The sequence below is a fragment of the Colias philodice genome, chromosome 10 (genome assembly GCF_061535455.1).
Source record: "Colias philodice isolate Cphi_HAF_F1 chromosome 10, ilColPhil1 Martin Lab GWU primary, whole genome shotgun sequence".
Classification (NCBI taxonomy): Eukaryota; Metazoa; Arthropoda; class Insecta; order Lepidoptera; family Pieridae; genus Colias; species Colias philodice.
In genome coordinates, this window is record NC_143095.1 from 9,587,288 (window position 1) to 9,602,177 (window position 14,890).

General features: G+C 30.7%; 1 protein-coding gene across 1 annotated transcript in view; it reads right to left on the reverse strand.

The window, feature by feature from the left end:
• Window positions 1-14,890, reverse strand: part of ec (ubiquitin specific peptidase echinus) — a 68,989-nt gene that overhangs the window by 40,909 nt on the left and 13,190 nt on the right. The window lies entirely within an intron of this gene.

Below are 14,890 nucleotides of genomic sequence, written 5' to 3' on the forward strand. Positions count from 1 at the left end.
AACCCATCCATGGAGACCAACGGGACCCTCAGGTTTTATATAACGGGATATAATAAAATATATTCATTATATAAAAATAAAGTTTATTTAAAATACTCTTAGTTAGATATAGAAAATATATAGAAAACTTTGAGGTCAAAAAAGTAGACCTTGTTTTGGGCCCTAATTGTTTATTGATTTGATTAGTCTAATATAATATCATAATCGATACGTAATTTTCTCCGATAAGAAAGTAATTTCTATTATCTCAGAAATAATTTTATGAATACAAAGGATTGATCAAATGAAGATGTTTAAATTTTATATGTCGGTTTTTGTAGAAGACCGTACGAATGCACTTTTTTCCATAAATCAATCGATCAAAACCAAAGTGTTAGTTATAAATCAAAAGCGATATAAAAAGAGGACACTTTCGTTATTTATACGTTCACACACTTAATAAACAAGCTACCAACGATAGGTTTTAATTGCACGAAGCATTTGCATATCACTTCTTTAATTAGTTTGTAACTGTTTTTTCCGTGAGACAGCATCATAGGGCAGGCGCTGAACTTATTCTAATGATGTTTTTCAATAGCTAGCTTACTACTACATATACTTTATATCTTATCTGTGGCTAAGAGTAAGAGTATTTCTTTGTTAAAAGATTCAATATATAAATAAATAACTTTCAAGACAATTTTCACACACGGCACAATCTGATCCCATACTAAGCTTTCGCTTGTGTTATGGAAACCAGATGGCTGATAAACATACATACATAATTTTTAAATAAATACTTATATAGTTTAGTTTTGGTTTTATCTGCGATAAACCACTTTTATCGTGACAAAACCAAACGTTTATCTCGAGAAAAAAGAGCGCCAAAAGTGGTTTATCGCAGATAAAACCAAAACTAAAAGTAATTACACAATATGCTCTGACAAATATCTTGCAAATGTTTTAATATAATTGTTTATGAAAAAAAAATCATAATAAGTATTACCATGTCAAGTAGAAAACGTAAAAGTGTGAAAATTAGAGCTAACTTGGTGATTTTTTTTTATGGAGTAAATTTTAATATTTTATGTTTTTCATTAAACAGAATCGTTGAACATATCATCTAGTTTGATATATATTTTATTTTTTAGATTTGGTCTTGAATATTACACGTATCATCTAATAGAAGATTGGTAATTTTGCTTTATACGCACCCTTAAGTAGGTATAAAATGTTTATTTTTTCACCATAACCGAAAACAATAAAATCAATTATTACCAAACACCAAGCATTTGGTAAGAACATTTTCACATAGGTTTAGTACTAAAGTAACCACAATATAAAAATCGTAAGACGGGAAGCGTTAGGCGACCACGATCCCACACTCCTCTCGATACCATAAATATATAGATACAATTGATTTTGCCCTTTTCTAGTATTGTTGTTGAAGTTGTCTGTCTATTTACGACAAGTACACTTTCTGTGATACATGTAAAGCATGAAAGTAATTAGAATGGTCTGTGGCCAACGTATTTCGTATTTTAAAAGAAGGCTAGTTAGGTGCGCATACTATCTACTTTTTAGAGCAGAAGTAAATGCAATCACATGCAAAAATAATTATATTACTCTAATAACAGAAATTATTTTGAATATGTTCATACATTCTAACAAAACATCAACAAAGCAATGTACAAAGCTTAACAAAATTGATAAAAATTTTAACCGCGAATTTACTGTACCCATACCTTATGCGGGTAGAATTGCCAAAACGAGCTTTTCAATTTTACAGCCATTCTTCGATGCTTAATTTTCATATATGTTAATATTATATAGAAAGCAAATCGTACATCCAAATATGAATCAACCTTACACCGTCTTTATTAGATCGTTCTACTTGGCCGTCTTGCATCGATGCGTTTCCCACACCTCTCCAAGATTATCAGATTAAAGTTACGCTATTACAATTCATGCCTCAATATTACGAAGCTTAGGAGAGAAAGAACGTAAGTGCACATTTCAGTGAAGCGAATCTTTTTATTATAATGTTCAGAATTTTATAATATTTGACAATCTTGACAAATATATGGCCAACTATGGCCAAATGCTGTTTACATAATAAAAAATAATTATTGTTCATTTAAGGGTCGATTTTTCAATGCTTGGATAAAACTTATTCGTCGAATAATGTAAAAAACTACCATTTTAAAAACGTATTCTAATTGCCCGTATTTGACAGTTTACGTGACATGTTAATATTATCGTGTAATTATTTATTGGATGGATAAGTTTTATCCAAGCATTGAAAAATCGGCCCTTTGTTAAACAATAATTTCGTATAGGTCTTATGAGGTATCTAATTAAATACATAGAGGTAACTAACCATTGAAATAAGTATCCCTTTTTACTATACCTACTTAAAAAAACGAAACTTCAGCGTCAATCCCAAAGTTGACGTCATTAAAGCTCGTAAAAGGTTTCGTAGAATATTTCACACATTCGCACTTGTGAAATACAGAACCCATAAATGAATAATTTATAGTCATAAAACTTAAGCCATTTGAACTTTTCAAAATTAGGCGTCGTAAAAACGGTGTAGGACGTGTGAGAACAAATAGTCAATAAAGTTTGAAATTTCTAAAATGGATCTTATTGTCTTGCGATAAACATTAAAATCCATTGTTAGAATGGAGGTTAAAGTGCATGTCAATTAAATTTTTAGTAACTAACATACAATATCGTGGTTTGTCGTAGCACCTACGATTATTTCTGAGGACTTATTGATTTTATTCAAATACAAAAATTATAATATTATTCAAATAAATTATATCTCATTAAGAAAACATATTATATTACATAATATGACTTGGTCTACTATACAAGTTACAACGCTAAAGCTAGCCTGCGTGGTTTCCCAATAAAAATTACTTTACTACTAATCTATTACATATTTCACTTTATTTAATTCTACATTCATTTAAACTTGGTCTGGTGTATTTGTATGAAAACTCGAAAAGACCAAAAAAACAATAACGCAACAAAAACCGTCTCCACTTCAATTTTCACACATGACACAACTATCGGATTATAAACACTTGTATTTAAAAATGCACTAAAGAGACCATAGACTATATAGAGCAATATTCTAAACGGTAACAAAGCCTTCAACACTTCGTTATATAAAAGTTACCGTGCATTTCATGTAACAATGGGGTTTTTTCTCAAGTTAGTCACAGTCTCAAATCCTTTGAGGTCAGGATGGGTGACTCATCATCACGGGTCATGCACTCGGCTACAATTCACTAGCCACTCTATGGTCTGTAGTCTGTGGTCTATTTAGAACGTTTAATGCGATTTTTAACTTCACTTTTATGTTATGCAACAATTACCTCTTGTTTAGTAAATCGGACAAACCTGCCTTGTCAAAAATGCCCTGATTTCTTTGTTATTACTGTAAAAAAATAACAAGCCTTGTTATTTTTTCACAGTTCCCATCGGATTATTTTAAAATGAGATTAGCGTAAAGTTGTTTTTAAATGAATAAGTTGTATATATCTTTTATTATATATAGTTGTATATGTTTATATCTATTATTAATGTATTTTCTTTTTATAATAACTGCTACAGTGAAACACAAAAAATATAACAATATTACAAATGCAATCAGTTATATTCTTCGTAACAACATTTCACTCTACATAGAGTTTAAATAAATATAAAGTATTCGCTTTGAAATTCTATCTATGGTGAGTAAATACTATTATTATAGAAACAAACACGCTAGCAAATACATACGTCCCTTCAATAATATCCAACTTCCCATAATTTAAAATATTTAATGTACAAATAATATGACCGTTATTAAATTTTAGGCGCCGCATTCGTGTGAACGGTGAGGAAGTAAGAACGTTGAAAATTATTTGGACCTCTTATAAGCTATAGAAACCAAACTAAATATTAGAGGGAGAGAGATAATTAGGTATATACAATAAACGATAATAAAAATAAAAGCGAATCGGTTTAAGGATTATAATACGTTCAAAATATAATATACTAGAGGTCCGCCCCGGCTTCGCCCGTGGTACATATTTCGCAATAAAAGGTAGCCTATGTCTTTTCTCGGGTATCAAAATATCTCCATACCAAATTTCATGCAAATTGGTTCAGTAGTTTAGGCGTGATTGAGTAACAGACAGACAGACAGACAGAGTTACTTTCGCATTTATAATATTAGTATGGATTAGTATGGATTAATCAGGTTCAATACAATTTTTTTAATATTTCTTGCATTCGATAAATAGTAAAAAACTTAGGTAGTTATCTATTTAAAAATTTCCTTGAAATTGAAAAGGAAGCCAAAAAAATTTCAGGTTTTATAAAATAACGACCAAGGAGTAACAAATACCAGAGTAATATATACCGTGCTACTATTTACATAGCTCTACTATTATTATTACTTGTATTGAAATAAGGTTAGTGTACCTAAATCCTAGTATATGTAAGTATTTTTACCGTAGCATGTCAGAATGCTAATGAGCTGAAGTCGTGGGGCTTCTCTTAACTAAGCTAGTTCTATATGTATATAAAAGCACTATATCTATTCCATTTCAATCTATCACAAATGTATGTGCGTTTGTTAAACTTTAACGTTTAAACAACTGCAATACCTACATAAATACTATATCCTGAATATATTTGTGTTTATTTTCTCTACCTATATCTGAAGTATTACAACGTGAAGGTTTATTCCCAGAAATATTTATATATAAGTAATTTTCTAAACTTTTTAAAAACTTTTTTGCCACTTGAAAAAGACATTACCTACTGCTACTGCTAAGCAATTCAAATATCATTAATTAACATTCTTTCTTACTATATATTCCTAAAAAAAGATTTAACTTTTATATTATCTATAATCCTACAAAATAACACATGAAAGTAAATGTTTAAAAATAATCCTACTATTTAGTAGCGACGATAATAATTCATACTAAAACAATGAATACACCGACCCACTGAACTTGAATACAACTTTAATTACCTTCCGACTGTCCGTGAGAAAGTACACATATAATAGTAAAATTAGAAAATTAATACAAAAGTCGGAAATGATCCCCTTCCACTGCCATCGAAGTATAAGATGTATTTCCCACCCCGAACACACCTGCATACAATAAATTACGAATAAGACATTAATTTGGTGTCGCCCTCACTTAAATTGAATAATGGAATAAAAGTTATAGACCGAATTGATTATCTTGTAACAAGTGGATCATTTTTTTATCATATAGTGAAAATTATATTATAAGTTACCTAGATTCTAAGATGCTGCTCGTCTTAAACCATTCTATGAATGTATTGAGATATGTAACAAATAATCGTAAATCTCTAAAATCATAAACAACAAAATAATGCAACAAAACTGATACGTCAATTGTTTACAATGAAAATGCAACATAATTGCAAATCTACGAATAAGGTAATTGTACAATTTCATAGTCATACCACCGCTCTAGTGATTACAAATTATTATATGGTAAATAGTAAATACATGTAAAAGGGCGTCTGCTCCCGCGTTCCCACGAGTTCCTTCCGACACCAGCGACCCGTGACGCTACCGTCTAAGACGAAGGCGTACACAACTGGAGTCTATGTAGATAATTATTATATATAGCATTCAATAATTTAAAATAATCCAAAAAGCGCGAGACCCCTAACACAAGGGCTCTGTCACACGTAGGAAACTTTTGGTGTGGGAGGCCAAAGATCCGCTTTGGGTCGTTGCGCCCTTGAAGTAAGAAGTAAGTACTTACCTAGTAAAAAGCGCGAGGTGTCCCTATAGATAAGATATTTAAAACTGAAAGGCGGAATAATAACTATCTACTAATCTAATATTAAAGTCGAATGTCTTATTTTTCTTAGCCTATGTGGCTAATTATATTTTCCACTTGCAATTAGCGATATTAATAGACTTTCACTATTAACGTCTTAAACCAGTTGCAATATTTAAATTGCACGACTAATTAGGTAAATAATAACGTAATATAGAAATTTACATCCTGCCGATTGATGTTTACAAAATTATTATATCACGATAAACCAAAATAAAATTACTTTGTACTTAGTCATTTAGAGAGACGATAAATTTTTATATAGTATACAAAAAAAACATGAAATTATTGTATTGTCACCGATCTTGTTAAGTGTACAAAGTTTGAATTTAATCTGTCCATTTAAAGTGGGTCAAAATCGAGTCTAATACAAACATCCAAGTAAAGTTTATAAAAGCGTGTTTAAAATTGAGTCAAGCAAAACAAACGGTAATAAAATACTTAATTTCTCTTGTCTTTCAATGTCTTTGAAAATAATAATAAGACGTCATGTTCTTACGCATTGCGTGCACCCTTTCTTCTATCTTGAACGAAGAAAATTGTTGCAGTACAAGAACGGATGTTTTCTTCCATTATAATCAATTTATCTAAATATCATGCGTGTCAGTTAACCGCAAATGAAAATATAAGTGATCAAAATTGTTTATAAATGAACCTCATGTTTTTTAACTTCTCTAGATAACGAATAAACGTTGTAGCATATCTTTTCGGTTCATTTCAGCTTGATTTCAGCAATTCATTACAAAAAAAAAATTGTACATTTTACTTTTTATAATATTTGTATGCAATCTGTAAATATCTTAATCATTCGTTTTAATTGGTAAAGAATTAATGTAGCCAGCCATTTTGAAAATATAATTCCTTCGTTTTCATTGATCCAAGTAAAATAACTTTATTCTAGAAACCACATTTTCAGAACGAAGAAATCACACGAACCAGAAGTGAAGATGCTGCAAATCGTCAAGATGATGTAATATATGTTTGTATAAATATAGCAGTGCAATGAAGAATGCGACGATAATGTTTTGTGTCATAAATATTTATCGTATGTTTCTCAGAAAAACTGGAATCGGTGTCGGAAATAGCGATCGCTTCGGCCCGGGCACACGACGCTATGTGAACTGGCCCAGTAGACAAAGTAACAATTACAAAACGATAACGAAGTTAGAAATCGCAAAAATGTATGGGATTGACATACGCCGCGTTAGATCACGTGGTCTATCTAATGTCAATCCCATACATTTTTGCGATTTCTAACTTCGTTATCGTTTTGTAGTTGTTACTTTGTCTAAGGCCCCAGGATAAAAAGTGGGAATTTCATTGCGATTTTCAAACTCGTTGATGGTAATTGTTAACAAATACCTCTCTTTGTAGGCAATTTGAAAAACTTATTTTGAAGTAAATTTTAAGCCGATAAAGGTTTTAAGAGTGAAATGATAAGTTTCTGTCATTTTCACTGAAATATAATTTTTCTATATATTAAAAGTAATTTATCTAGGTCTCCCTAGAGACTTTTTTTTATTCTAAGTGTAAATTCTAAAAAGATAAAATGTATAATCAGTTCCTACAAACATGAATTCGTTATTTCAAACGTTTCCACTGAAACCACTTTTCCAAACAAACAGTTATACCTACCTAATAGTATAACAGTTTATTTAGTTACTTCAAAGTTTGCTAACATGAACATCAATTATTCTAGTTAGCTATTGGGTAGGCACGTTTCATTCTGCAAGTGGCTGTCCCGTCTCCGTGGAGCCGTAAGTTGTTTGTATTCAAGTGTGTTTGTTAGATGCATCACAGTGAAGCAAAGCTTCATAGATTATTAGGTATCTGACCTACAATATATAAGCACAGATAATATAATAATATACTAGTGGCTTAAACGTATAGATATTTTGGCTAAGCCGGCTTCACTCGAATTTTTGCATAATTTTATTAATATTAAAATTGTAGAGCAGCGCACTGTAGCATGTTTTAGCCATGGAAATTAATTTTAAAAATGTTGTGTACCATTACTTATGATATAACTCTATGTATATTGCTACAATAGGAATGTTTATGAGGGTTAGTATATACGTTGTGAATATTTAATAACATAATCATGTACATTTGATACTGCGTGTCTAATATCTACATAGCTTCTCAGTGCCAATAGGGATTACAATGATACTCACATTGTTTGTTTGATCACAATACTAAGTACTACTACAATTACTTTTCTAGGTGTTGTACGAATTTGCTTTAGCAGCCCCGAATAACTAGTACAGAAAACCAATAAAATATAGATGAAAGTAAATGGCCATTTTCATCTACGTGTAGCCATATAAAAGATTATTCTTTAACTTTTTATTCCCTTAAAATAAAATTAAACGTAATCCAATCTCTCCACAAATATTATTTACATTATAATGGTGTTGGACCAAACAATGCTATCTGAGATTGACTGAGAGGCTCGTCACAAAAGGTTTAACCCAGACGACTTCTGAGGTTGAACGAAACACATTAATCTTAAAACATCTTGATAGTTTTCATCAAAATAAGTGCTTCATTCATCACGGATAAAATATTGTAAGAAATATATTGTTTCTTTTCTAATACTCTTATATTTAAACTGATAAAATATTAGATATTAAAAAATTGTATTTCAGGCATTATGTTTTGTGAGATGAATCCCAATAATTGACGTATGACGTATATGAGTAATCGAGAGATGGATAAATATTAAAAAAGTGCGGTAGAGCCGTAAATTGATTGTTATTAAAATGTAAGTAAAAATGAAATGTATAAAAGAGTTCAGTATAAATATTATTATCTCCACCAACATCTGAATAAATAATCATTTTGAAGAAAAGCTCCAAGAAATATCATGAAAATCCATTTAATATTGTTTTCCACACGTTTTATATTACAAAAAATGATATCCAAAAATTGATTATATATCCTATAAGCTCACATATCGTTGCTTAAAGCTAAAGTAAACCCGTACGTGACTTCGTTACTGAATAGTAAAAACTTATGTAATCACACGTGCACCTGTTCAAAGAGAATTGTTTAGACGCCATTTCAGGATTATATTCCCATTCCTTTCACTCTTACGAACATTGTGGAAGTGCGAAAGAACAGCCAATACAGGTTCTGTCGACTTAAGATTTGATGTTTTTACTATCTTGATGCCTGCAATTTGTAGTTTCATGTATGAGGCTATAACCATCTTTTATAGAAGACATTGTTGTACTTTCACAACTCTTTTCTTTTCTTTGATGTGCTAATAATGCATTATCCCTAACTTTGTTGCACACCATGTGCCTATAAAAGTATTTTGTCACACTACATTTAAGTACATATGTGTTTATATTTTAATTTTGGAACAGGTGCCTGAATGAAAAAAAATATTTATCACAAAATTCATGTCGCATTTTAAATATTATTATGTACATATATAAGCATGTCAAATGACCTTTTTTTGTAACCTGCAGGCTGCATCCAAACCATGAACTAAGATAATAATGTTGAAACACCTAGGGATAAACGACTTCCCGCGTCTTTCCATCAAGTAACAAGAGCGATAAGAGATAAGCCTTATCAGAGTTAATTATGAAAGTGATCCCTATTTAATCTTGCAACGGAAGTTCAATGCACCGGAGACTAATTTAATGAAATCTCGAGTGCACTGTGCACGTCGAATTTTTAATCAGCCATCGAAAATTGATTGGATGCAGTTCAGGACGCGGTAACTCATACTAGTGTATACTAATTACGCATATATGAACAAAATATTTAACTAAAAATACTATTTAATGACTTTTTATATTTTAGTTTAAGTTTGTTTTAGCTCTTTTATCGCATTTGCATGGATTTTCTAAATTTTTATAACAAATTTTAACATCAAAACCAACCTTTATTAAACACACGCTACTAATTCAATGTTGGTAGTAGTGTACCAGAATTTCAATTATAACATTCAAATAAAATCCAAACAGAATAATAACAAAAACACAATCGAGTACTTCAAATTAGACTAGTAATTGATACGCCCATCGCGTGATACATTTTATTATGTACCTTTTATGGGAACGCAAATCCCATTAACAACAAACAATTTGACATGAGATGAAGGTTATCAAATTCACAGGCTCGTTACTTTGAATATTAATATCTGGTTATAATGAACATTCGATGTTTCGACATCGTCGCATCATTTGAGAGGCATAACAAATACCTGAATGCTGAATCTTCGATGATATTTAAATTGCGATTTTCATCAACAGTGCAATGTAATGATATAAAATTACACATATATAAGTAGGTACTTACATATCTCTATGGAAGAATAAGAGATAATAGATAGTGACTGTAAGTGTTGTTGTCTACTTTGGCCAAGTTAGAATAGAATTGGACACACGAAATCGCGTTTCTTTTCAATATGCCGCAGGCGATTATAAAATTATATGTATTTAAAGTAACTCTATAATTAACTCTAATCATCAGCCTAAAGCAAAAATTTTATTTCGATTTAATCATACACACAAAAGCACTCTATCTAGAGTACGTCTACTAAAAATTTAACACTCCACAGATTAAAAACTTGCAATCTAAATACTCACATTCTTCATATCCAAGAATTTCTATAAAAACCTACATAAATTGCCTCTCATAATACGCGTACACGTTGACAACAATCTATCAAATGATGTAACGTAATCATGTGGAACTATAGCTTATTTTTCCCATCTTTTCTCGCATTCTGTGCTCGTGCCGTTCACACTTTTTATTACTATCACGCGTTCAGGGCAAATTTAACGGATTCAGGCCGTACGATCCTAGAATATGTATCTAGGGTAAAAATATTTCATGCTTACAAACTATAGCGGATTACGCGTAGGGCATTGGAGATTGAAGAAATATTGTAATATAGAATTTACATTTTTACACGCTGAATACCATAAAATTCCTGATAAGCTTTGGTGGAGATAGTAGAAAAATAAACAAATTATTGTAGGACTACAAATAGCTCCTAACCATGATATCTGTCTACTAAAGATGGTACTAAATATTATATTAGATGAAATCCTATACATATCCCAGTAATATCGTTATTTTAAACTTAGAAGAGAGTCTCAGAAAACTTTAAACTTATTGAATACTTTGTTACACGAGATATATAAATAAACCTTTAATTTTACACATTTAAATGGTTGGTACATGTTTTAAAATGTAAAAGCTAATTACGCTCCAAAACTTCTTCCAAACGGCTTTTGATATTTTTTAGAGGAGCTTGAAGTTGTCCGTCATTATGGCGGGGTCCAAACGGACCATAATTTTTTGTGTTGTCTCACATTGTAATTACGTCCATGTAAATTGGAACGTACTCGCCTCACCCATGTTGGAATGTAAATGTATGCGTGTTATTATTTTAAAGTATTGGAATATTATGTACTGGTAAGATTTAACGAGGTTGGGATCTGGAGTGTTAATGCTTTTGGTGATTATTTTGTTATTCTCGATGTAGTTGCAGTGTATTGCGTATTCGAGTTTAAGAACATTTATCGTTATTTATTATCTAAGAAATTTGTTTTGAAAACACATGAAGAAGTAAAAGTAGGATTTGGATTAACCTAAAAATTGTCTGTATCATCATCATCAGCCCATATACGTTCCCACTGCTGGGACACGGGCCTCCTATGAGGGTACAGGCCATAATCCACCACGCTGGCCAAGTGCGGGTTGGCGGATGACACATGTCGTCGAACTTTTGATTCTTCGACATGTCGGTTTCCTCACGATGTTTTCCTTCACCGTTCGAGCAGTGGTGATGTTATAACATGCGCAGATAAATTGAAAAATCAATTTATTTCCTGCGCGCTCGCCCGGTCTCGAACCCCGGCCTTATGGATTCGAAGTCCGAAGTCTCACCACTGAGCCACCGCTGCTCTCAAAAATTGTCTGTATACAAAACATTTTTTGTGTTAAATAGATAGTTATATACAGTTAGCTGTTAGAGATTAAAAAATTTTTAACGAATTTAAGACGCAATTTATTCATTATTTTATTAAACTAGATATTTTAAATAGTCGTCATTATTCCTTCGCTTCCCAAAATATAAAAATTTTATACGAAACAATAATTGTTCCTTGTAGATCAAATAAAATAATTAATGACCTTTGTATCTTGCGAAAAAACGCGACGTGACACTTCATGTCTAATTTCATCACGTATTATTTCGTGTTCATTTTATCTCGAATGTAGGTTGTGAGAGTAAAAGTTACATTCTTTGTTATACATAATTGAGTATTTGAATTAAATTTTTTTTTGTGATAAATGGAAAGATTATATGTTAGTTTTATAACAAAACTGTTTTTATTTTTATTTTTTTTGCAATAATTCAAAAGTTATTTCAAAATAAAAATTAGTCTTTGAATCCAGTACCGAAGACACGCCGACAACTCCCGAAGCGTCACCCGAGCGCGTGTGACGTCATAATGTTAGTTTTCACTCATTGCAGTTGATAGAAAATTAAATATAGTTTGAAAAACTAAACAGGATAAAAAGATAAATTCATGAAATTATTGTATTGTTACCGGGTTTTTATAAGTATACAAAATTTAAATTAAATCCGTCGGTTTTTAGTGGGTCTAAATCGAATCGAAAGGAGAATTGGTTACATACAAACATATGTTTTAAGCTGATCCTGGCGATCCTTATCAGAATAAATTTATGATATTATTGTATTGTCATCGGACCTTGATAAGTGTTCAAAATTTGAACAAAATCCGTCGGTTTTAAGTGGGTCAAAATCGAGTCGAAACTTCGAAAGGAGTCGGTTACATACAAACATACAGGTGAAGCTAATAAAAGCGTGTTAATAATAAATACAGTGTTTTGATCTATTTAATTTTGTTGTCATTATTAAATTACATATTAATTATATTAATTGTTAATTATATTATTTAAATTTATATTAAAAATGGCGAACCTCAAAAGTTATCGTTTTGTACCATTATGTACGAATACTACAAAGGCAACTCCTGACAAAAATCGGTGATCATAAATATATCAACATCAAGAAAATTATTCGTAACTAACTAACTAATTCGGAACGAACTAACAAATCGTATGTAAACGCTATGTACTGCAGTTAATAATAGCTATAACATTATGACGTCACAACTGTGGTGACCAGTCATGGCGCGTTTTTAGTCACGTGATTCTAACTTAAATTTCATCAATTTTTAATTGCTTATAATTAACGGAAAAAAATTTTTTTGTAAGTTATTTGCATTAAATATCAATATTATTAATAATAAAGTTTCAAAATACATAAAAAAAATCAATAATTTTTTTTTATTCAAATACTCAATTACTAGGTTATCAAAAGCTTAGAATTTAGATCATATAAAATATAAGTAAGACAAATAAAAGTACCTACTTGTAAATATGCAAGAATTACGGCATACGCAGTGCAATTAAAGTAACGACAACCATATTATTTAATTATATACTTAATGTTGTATGATATGCTTAAAATTAAGTCCAGTTTTGCGAAGTAGCGGTCAGAAGTTTAATTTACTAAAGATAGTTTCAGGCCTACGTTAAAAAATCAAATAAGGCTTTATGGCCAATTTGTTAATAAATTAACTGTCACACCTAATCTAATAAAGAGAGGCACTTAATTACTTCGTTTTTATCGAAACTAGTTTCTTCCTACTGTCAAAACAAAAAACAGGTTACCATTATTGGTCCAGGAGTCACGTCATCAGCTGACCCTAACTTGGTGTCATCATTGAGTCTACATCAATATATGCTCTATTATGAGAGCGATAGAGATAAATTTAGAATGTGTAAAGGCTTCTAGTAAATGAGTGCTTACCGTTACTATATATATGAATGTCACCACACGTATTGTTTAGCTTGAGTGACCACTGCGGTGTTTACTTATCACTTAGAGATATGGTCAAATATAAAGGACAGTACGTGAACTCTACATTACTGTCGTCTGGTACGTGTCTTTTGCTTTAAAACATATTTTCATTTTAAAAATATCCGTGTTTAACTTAACGTATAAGACGAAGCGAAACATATTTATTTTAAAAATTAATATCTACCTACATTCACAGATATCTTATGAACACTAAAATAAATTGCGAGTGGAAACACTACAAAATGACCTATGAGAAAACTTCTCACAAGAAAATTATTCAAATACTCAATTGTATGACCGTAAAATTAAACCAGCTTCATTTTAGCAATATGATTAACTCAATTCGAGCATAATGCTGACTCCGTTAGGTTTAGATTGACCGTTGCAAAAATAGCCGGGTCACTTCCCCATGCAAGGTAATCTAATGACTTACCTTTACAGACATGTTGCTTGTAATTCTTGTATGAAGCATATTATAAGCAAATATTTTGTATTCGTATGAACTGAGAGAAATATTGTATTTGTTATAATAAATACGTATTTTCATAAAAAGAAAAATACGAAATAAAAACTCGTATATAAATCCGATAAATAAATCAAAATAACAATAAACTTCCAAATCAAGCTATAATTTCTACCATACAAATAAAGCTTGATTAAAATTATTCATCGTCATATTTTATAATATTTTAATCTTCTTGAATAATTCTATGTAATACATGGTAATACCAAGATTAACGTCTCTCATTTGTTATCCGATTTACGTCTAAGCCCTTTACAAAGTCTCGTCGAAAGGTATCAAATGATATTACGTTTTTACTTTATTGGAATTCTTGTTCAATGAAATATATTGTTGCCGCTATTACTAAATGTGGTAGCTCGTTATTTGTTGGTATATAATTTATTGCTTGTCACATTTTTATAGAAAAATCTATTCGCAGTAGTATTTCGCAGTTACTATAGGCACATATTGTGAAAAAATTCTTTATCTATATCATAACACAAAAATTATTTCACGCTTGCTCTGAGCATTTAACCACTGGAACAAAAATACATTGGTTCTTAAATAAAAATAAATAAATACACATACTGCAATGCTATAGAA